The sequence below is a fragment of the Eptesicus fuscus genome, chromosome 10 (assembly GCF_027574615.1).
Source record: "Eptesicus fuscus isolate TK198812 chromosome 10, DD_ASM_mEF_20220401, whole genome shotgun sequence".
NCBI lineage: Eukaryota > Metazoa > Chordata > Mammalia > Chiroptera > Vespertilionidae > Eptesicus > Eptesicus fuscus.
In genome coordinates, this window is record NC_072482.1 from 86623433 (window position 1) to 86630862 (window position 7430).

The following is a 7430-nucleotide window of genomic DNA, read 5'->3' on the forward strand; positions in this document are numbered from 1 at the left end:
TCTTATCTTCATCTAATTTTAATAATAGAAGAAAATGCCTCTCGCTTCTTCAGAGGAACTTGTTGGTTGTGAAACCTGACTGGAGAGGGAAAACGTCACTTGTCCTGGGCACTCCTTTGTTGTGGCTTTTTGTCTTGCCATGCTCATCCCTGCTATGGGATTCAAAAGCATCTGTAATACTATCAACAATAAAAAATATTCAAAAAATAAAAAAACAATATTAAAAAGGATATGTATTCATAACCCATGGACACTGGCAATGGTGGTGGTCAGGGGCTGAGGGAGGTGGGCAAAGGGGGGGTGTAAAAGGGGGAACATCTGTAATAATGTCAACAATAAAACTAAAATTTAAAAATAAAAGCACTTTAAGCAAAAGGTAATATCAAAAAGCCCCGTCCCCCCAAGTGGAAGACCTAAAATTTCCCATGCTGATGGACCACAGCAGCTTGCTCTACAGAAATTCTTTCTAATTGAAAAGCTTCTCTGACCTCCTCTTCAACCCTGCCTCTCTTTGTCACAGTTTCATTTTGAAGCCAAACGTTACTTTGATCTAATAATCAGTTTATTCTGTTTCCAGAGTAAGGATTTCTGTGTGCTTTTCCCAACAGACTTTTCTACTCCCCACCACCCCCCATAGTTTTCCTCTGTTTTCTTTTCTTTCACTATCAGAGATAAGGAGTGATAAGATTTCTTTTCTGTCAATATTCTGCTTTTCAACAAACTTTATGACTTATTTCTCTTGTCTAATAATAGAATTATCTTTTTAATTTTTAGATTTTTCAAAGAGCAAAGTAATGCCCAATTAAAAGAAATTTGGAAAAAAGACAAGGAAGGGGAAAAAATCCAAATCAAACTTTTTTCCAGTCTCTTTTCTCTGCTCGGGTTTTGAAACAGCAAAGAGAAATACTTACTGAACACTTTTATTCTTGTGTTGTTAAAAAAGTAAATTCATATTTAGTTATTTGAAACAAAATGCCTGCAAAATCCTAACTTCTCATCTGCCATCAACGACAGCTAATTATTTTGTTATGCAGCGTAGCAATGACTTCCATTTTCAATCCTCTGATGGTGGCCACAGGATTCTCTCTTCTTTGATTAAGCCTTGAAATTACACTGTATACAACATATATTTTTCCTTCTTTTTCATGGTATTTATTTGGTTTTCCTGTAATTTTGGCATTATCTGTAATATACCACTATTTTACGCTGTGAATAGTTTTATCAGGTTGTAAACAGATGCAACTTTATATTCTGCAATTTTCACTATCATAATATTTTTCCATATTATTTCATAATCTCCATAAATATAACTTTAAATGTTTAACAGTCCATCAAGAGTATTGTCTAAATTTGATTAACTGCTTTTTAAGTGTTGGGTTTTTAGGTTATCTCCTGATTTTACCATTATAAGTATAAATAACTTTGATCATAAAAAGTTTGAGAATGTCTTGAAAAAGAAAAGATCCATCTGCTCCCCAGGCCGCACCTGTTTATTTAGGATCAAGCTGAGAAGTCAGCTTCTTCTCAGTCAGGTAGCAGGCAAAGTCTTGTTGATACTATAAACTGCAGAGAAAGTATAATGCAAAAATAGAACCTGAATGTTTAAAGGACATGCATGCTTTGTTGTACCTGCTCTGGAGTTTGTTGTGCTAGGAAGCAGCCACAAAAGCTGCCACCATTGCTCAGCTTCTGGTTTACTTTCTGCTGACTTTTGGAGTTTTCACATGTTTACTAAAGGGTCATGAGTATAAAGTTCCTTACCTTTGGGTTGGTTTTTTAGCTCTTGAACTTATGGGTCCCTAGGCTAAGTGTGAGGCATGCTGTTCTTTTCTCTAAAGAAGACTTAACAAGACCTTATCAGATCATTGTTACTTGGCTTCTTTGGGTCAGGAGAAAAGGAGTAAAGGACCATGGGTGCCTTTCTCAGGTAGGGAAACTCAGCGACTCACCCAGAAACTCTGCTCAAAATACAGCCCAGAATCTAGGTTTAGTCTTTCAGCACAAGAGAGATTGCAATCTCAAAAAATATGCTCTACATTTGAATTTGGATTGAATTAGACTTATGTCTTTGTTCATATTCTCAAAACAGGATTCTCCCTGATTTGCTTTCTTCTCTTTATTCCTATAACCCAGTGGTTCTCAACCAGAGGCAATTTGGCAATGTCTGGAGGCATTTTTTTATGACAATAGATGGTTGGGGTGGTTGGGTAGACAGTGCTACTGGCATGTAGGGGGTAATAGCCAGGGATGCTACGCAACAACCTACAATGCACAGGGCAGCCCCCACAACAAAGCATTATGCAGTCCAATGTGAATAGCACCATTGTTAAGAAACCCTGCAAAAAAACATAAATGTGTACCTCTATGCAACGGATATTGGCCTTTCTGTGTTATTAAAAGCAAAGGGCAAGTTTCCATTACAGGGAAGAAAGTGAATTCCAGAGAAGAAACTAACTCGCATTCTCCCTGACTTGTGTATAGAAGCATTGGCTTGTGATCCTTATTATAAAACTGATCAATCAAGAGATAAACAGAAGACTAAGTTATGAAAACTTCTTTCTGAGATAAATGCTAAAGAATAAAATAATTGTGAATATGATTCTTTTTTAATTTGTTTGCTCCTAGAGAATGTTGCAAAAGAGCATAAGTTGAAAGTAAAACAAAAAAATAAAATTTTCTACTACTTACCCTCTTTATACCTCAATTTTTTATTCTATACAATGAAGTTAAAAAATGGGGAATATACTTCCCATTTTACAGAAAGAAAAGATGAAATGCACTAAGGCATATCAAGTCTACGGGCAAAAAAAAGGGTCTCAATAAATCATAGTGGTATCAGCCTGGGTTATTAGTTACAATCAACTGGGGACCAAACAAATTCTTTTTCCATGCCACTGTTGTGACATGGCTTTTTGTGTAATCATTCATTATACTTCTGACTTGTTCATTTAGAAGACTATGACATTTCTAATGAGATAATTGAAGTATTCTTTACTTTTTTATATAAATGCAAAGATAAATGTTAGACACGGTCAGAATGAAATTGTTTTGTGCCCCTTATAGAACTAATTTAGAAGAAATATAAATGACGGAGGCTGATGTGGGGAGTCTATGTGTGATCTGTCAAGTCTGACAATCTGAGAAACAAGCAGTGACTTGACAGTGGATGAAAGAGGAAGAATCAATATTAGTAAACTCTGATACCATTGGTGATAAAGGGTGGCTTTAGATAATGTCGAACCAACCTGGAGCTGTGGGAAAGGGTACATGAAGAATGTAGATCTGGTAACAGTGGAAAAGTGGTTACGGTCAGTCTTTGAGGGTATAAAGGAATAAAAATATAGTAACAGATTAAATTTTTCGTTATGTTTTTAGGTTTGGGTATACCCTGTAAAATGTAGTACCTCATACATTTTAACTATAAAATAGGTAAAATAATTCTCAAATCCTAAATTATAATGGATTTACTAGTCAAGTCAACCAGACAGTTGTTAAATGAACTTTTCTCTTTAGGTTGGGAAAAATATTTCTTGGCTTTTAAAGAAATATGTATATTTTGGATATTTAACATGTATTTTATAGATATTCCTAAACCCAGAACCAATATAAATATATGTTTACCTGTGCTCTCCAGCTGGTATCAAAGTACGTCTTGAAAAGCGACTGCTTTTAGAAGTTCCTTGGTAGAATGTTGTACTATCCTAATTATTCAACTGGTCATATAAATATTTCCAGCATTCCTACTATATTCCAGGTCCTGTGTTAGGACCTGGGACTCAAAGATAAATGAGATACAGTTATTGCTGCTAAGGAACTCAGAGTCTAAAGGGCTCCAAGGAAATACACGCTAAATTCTACAGCAGGTGTTTGCAGGAAACTGAATGAGGATGGAGTCCATAGCTTCCTGTGAGGAGAAAAAAAGGAATGCTTCCTGGAAAAGGTGTCTGAGCTAATCCCAAACCACTGCATCGAAATTCTAAAGTTTTAGGAACAAGAGAGCAAACAGTTGTTCTGTAAGTGTATATAAAAGAGATGATCAGGCCCTCCCTGGTTCGGCTCAGTGGATAGAGCATTGGCCTGTGGACTTGAAAGGCCCCAGGTTCACCCTAACTGGTTTGGCTCAGTGGATAGAGCGTCAGCCTTCGGATTGAAAGGTCCCAGGTTCGATTCCGGTCAAGGGCATGCACCTTGGTTGTGGGCACATCCCCAGTAGTGGGTGTGTGCAGGAGGCAGCTGATTGATGTTTCTCTCTCATGGATGTTTCTAACTCTCTATCCCTCTCCTTTCCTCTCTGTAAAAAAATCAATAAAATTAAAAAAAAAAAAAGAAAGAAAGAAAGAAAAGGCCCTTGGTTCGATTCTGGTCAAGGGTACATGCCTGGATTGCTGGCTGGATCCCCAATGTGGGGTGTGCAGGAGGCAGCCGATCGATGATCTTCTCTCATCATTGATGTTTCTATCACTTTCTCCCTCTCCACTTCTCTCTGAAATCAATAAAAATATATTAAAACAAAGAAATGATCAGGATAATGAGGCTAATAAATCACTTTGGAATGCCTAAATTTACTTTGTTAGCATGTCTATCACAAAATTTCAAATTGCTACTAAATGAATAAATATAACATAAATAAGATATACAAATATGATATATTCCAGAACTTTTCCCACATAGCTCAAATAAAATGGTAGTGAGTTTTCCTCGGCTTTCTCTATTCATCATAGAATTGTTTACTGCGACCAAAAGCACTTAATATCTTTCCTTTTCCTGGTAGGGATATTGGAGAGTAAATGATACATGTGAAGTTAGTATAGGGCTGGCACAGAGTAGAGTTCAATAAAAGGTAGTCTCCCTCTCCAGTTCAAGGTAGATCTTGTATGTCCCTTTACTACAGTGCCTTTGCAATTAATGTTGCTCTAATAAATATTTGAGCTCTAACTTTACAGATAATTACCAGTACCTACCAAAGAAATCTTTACCATCTTTCCTCTTGCCCATTTTCCTCAGTCCCCACCCTATTTATTCTTCTGGTAAAATTCTGTAAGTATAAGTTCTTAAGAAAAGACTGTCACATTTAAGTTATATTAGAAACGTTTAATCACATATGCATGATTCACGAAACAGTTATTGGAAGTTTCTCCAAGGCAATTTCAAGTATAAATATCAAGATTTTATTCTCTTAGAAAATAAATCCCGTAAGTATTGAGATTACACACCATCCCAAATTCCAGAGTAGGTCAAGATAAAGCAATAAATGTAGATAGAGCACACTGCCAACAGATGGCAGCACTGGAACATAAAACCCTGCTTTTCACTTCCACGTTAGATTGTGACTTGCAGAAATGCAAAACCCCAATCAAGGTGGGCAGAAGATAATGTCTACATAGAGGGCACGGAGGAGTATTTGAAACAGCCACACAACACTAAGATAGCAAGGGCATATAGATGTGGTAGCTGCTACATTACATGGTAATGAGAAGGGACAATATGAGATGAGAGTATTCTGAGACACAGAGGGTGCAACTTGTTAAAGATTGTAAACAGAAATAGGGCTGGATTCTACAATCCTGAAAATGGGAGCATTCCCCAAAAGTCAGAGCAATGGAAACACATAAACACTAAAAATGTATTTCAGGCATACCCACAATATAACAGGAAGTTGAATTTTTTTTAAAGAAATGAAATTTGTTTTTAAGTGTAGTCCATATAACTAAAGAGAGTGATAAATAATAGAAATGAGCATTACAGTTACTTTTTGGTAATATTTTTTATTTATTAATGGATTTGCATATGGCATAATGGGAAAAATTATGTTTTTGAAAAAGCTTTTTGACTGGTTACCAATTTATTATATTGTTAACTTACATAAGAAGAAATTTTCCTCATGCTTCCTGGAAGAGGTGTCTAACCACTAAGACTGGAGAAAAAGAAACCTAGGTTTAAATCTCATCTCAGTCCATTTTTAAGTGTATGACCTTACCAAGATACTTAACTCTTTGTAACTCATCTACAAAAAAAGTGGTAATAGCTACCTCATAGGACTTTGTGAGGGTCAAAGAAGTAAAGCAAACAGCACATGCTTAACCCATAGTATGCACTCCATAATTGAAAGCTATTATTATTGTGATTCTAGGTATCTGTCCCCCCAGTTTTATTTTATTTTTTTAAATATATTTTTATTGATTTTTTACAGAGAGGAAGGAAGAGGGATAGAGAGTTAGAAACATCAATGAGAGAGAAACATTGATTCAGCTGCCTCCTGCACACCTCCTACTGGGGATGTGCCCGCAACCAAGGTACATGCATGCCCTTGACCAGAATCGAACCTGGGACCCTTCAGTCCGTAGGCCCTATCCACTGAGCCAAATCGGTTAGGGCTTTCCCCCCAATTTTAAATTATTTACCTCAAATTCCTGAAAATGCACTGCTAAGTTATATTATGTATGGAGAAAGTGGCTGGGAAATTGTTAGCTGTAGTAATGATGTTCTTGCAAATACTAAAGATGAAACTAAAGTTTCATTTGGAGGGTGACGGAGAAAGATACACATTTTAGTTTTATATTATCTCTGCGTATTAAACGGTACGAAGGCTCAAGGCAAGGATCTCAGGGTTCGTTTTGCTTAGCTTAAAATCTGCTGAAGCCGAAGGACTTTCTTGACCAATGCTAACCAGTCTGCCATGCAGTACCCAGAGAGCAGACGGAAGCGACGATCTTTCATTCTCCGTTGGCATCGCGTTGACAAGGGGAACACGGTGCAGGCTTTGATGGTGATTAGCGGGAAGAGTGGACCGTGAAGGGATCACAGAAGGGTCTGCAGTCAGCCAGGAAAATGTTCCCCTGAGGCAATTTAGAAGAGACAGTTCCTACCAGCCCACTCCATTCAGACGGCTCTTCCTTTGGTTTCCAAGACTGGGCTCCGCTTGAAGGGGACGGGGGTTGAACATGCGTAGGAGGGGGCGGTCAAGACCAGTTGCTGAAGGCTCCTGCAAAATTCCAATGGAAGCTGTAGCTCGGAGGGTTAGACTCACTAGCCGGCGAGTTCTGCTTGAGTGAGGATCGTGTCTCACTTATCTTTGTGTCCCCGTTGCCTCACCATGGTTCTGCACTCAATATATGTATGGCTATGTGGCTCGTTATGATTTTGTTTTTCTGAAATGTCATGTGTAGGGGCACGGGCACCATTTTTGAAATAAATACACTTTTTTTTAAAGTAGTTGCTTTGGAAACGATGGCCTGTGGAGTCATAAGGAATACCGAGTGCCAAGCACTGAAGCTCAGCATTTTACCTTATTCCTGAGAGAAGTGCATTTTGGAAACTGAGGCTTCGAGGTTAGAGACTACAACTGAGATGGCACCGCTCCTACGTGGCAAGGTTTGAGACTGGAACCCAGGTCCGCCTCTTAACCGCAAGGCAAGTCTCGTATTCATTCA